This window comes from Biomphalaria glabrata, chromosome 6 (genome assembly GCF_947242115.1).
Source record: "Biomphalaria glabrata chromosome 6, xgBioGlab47.1, whole genome shotgun sequence".
Classification (NCBI taxonomy): domain Eukaryota; kingdom Metazoa; phylum Mollusca; class Gastropoda; family Planorbidae; genus Biomphalaria; species Biomphalaria glabrata.
The window spans coordinates 53,986,412-53,987,880 of record NC_074716.1 but is presented as its reverse complement, the minus strand read 5'-3'; positions in this window follow the sequence as shown (position 1 = coordinate 53,987,880).

Below are 1,469 nucleotides of genomic sequence, written 5' to 3'. Positions count from 1 at the left end.
TTTTTTTTTTTTAATGTTTCAGTTATGTTTTTTTTTTTTTTTTTTTTTTGCATGCAATTTGAGAATATATTTTTAATGTTTATATAACATTTAAAGAATAATTTTCTGATTTTATAGAACATTTTGTAATTAAAAATATATGCATAACAATGGTTGAATTTCATAATGCTTGATGTGCATCTCGAAATAATGAATTCAAACTTTTTTTTGTTAGCAGCCAAAGTTTCAACACAAGCTTCATATCACATTAAAAATGTTCAGAACGAGATATTAAGGTGTACAGCCTTGTGAGCGAAGTGAAGGACAGTTGACAGATTGTGTGTGGTGCCCCAGCAGTTCAACAAAGGAACAGGTGAGGGTGTTGTGATGGAAAGTAGTGAAGATAAGATGATCAATTTTTTTTTTCCAAAGACATTGCTTCAAATGCTATAATTTATGTAATTTAGACTTAAGTTTCTTTTGATGCTTGCTTAATAAAGAATAGGCAGGCAGTTGGTATATATAGATATTGAGCAGCACAGTAAGTAATAGTATAGTTTTTTTGACTTTGTACTGCATGCTAATTAAACTTGTTTTTAATATTAACATAACACTTTGTATATTTTTCTGTTATCTTAGTTTTTGGAAACTAGTTTTAAATATATGCATATTAGAAAAGCCTGATTATGATTGATGTATTATTTATGAGATAGGTAAACTCAGGTTTAGCCTTACTAACTTGATAATAAAGTCAATATCTTCAAAATAAACTCTTTCTCTTTGCAGTCATAACATCCATATTCTCATATTTTATAAATTTTCAGTTCCAAATGCAGTTTACAGCCAAGTGATCTAGAAATGGGATCTAGATTATGAGAACTATGACTAAGAGACATCTGAGAAATAAAAAGCACCTATAATCAGAATTGTAGCAAGCTTGTACCATATTTCTCTTTTTAAGGCAAGTGGTTCTTTCCAATGTTACATTTAACTACTTTAATTTAATTCATTTCTTTTCATGTATGTTAAATAAGAACCAGTATCTTACTACAGACCTATCAAAGCAAGTATATTTTTTTTCTATGTATTTGTATATTTTAATTGCATTTTTTTTTTTTTTTTTTTTTTATTGCATGCTAATTGAAAATGTTTTAAATATTTTCCTAACAATTTAAGAATATTTGTTTTCTGTTATCTCTTAGCCTTATGGTAATTAGTTTCAAATGTATACATAACAACTTTAATAAATTTTCTTCACTTTAACATTTAAAGAGCTAGATCCAATTGGGGATTATCTCATTATGAAGCTTAGTCAAAATCCCAGTATCTTCACTAAGACTTTTGAATAGCAATTTTTTATTAGATGCCATTTATTTGTTTAAATGCTCAGCTACTTGATATCTGGTTGAATTCAAATGATAATAATTGCATCTTAATGTGTAATTATACAATTATTTATTTACATTGTAGTTGTTTTTTTAATCAGTTCA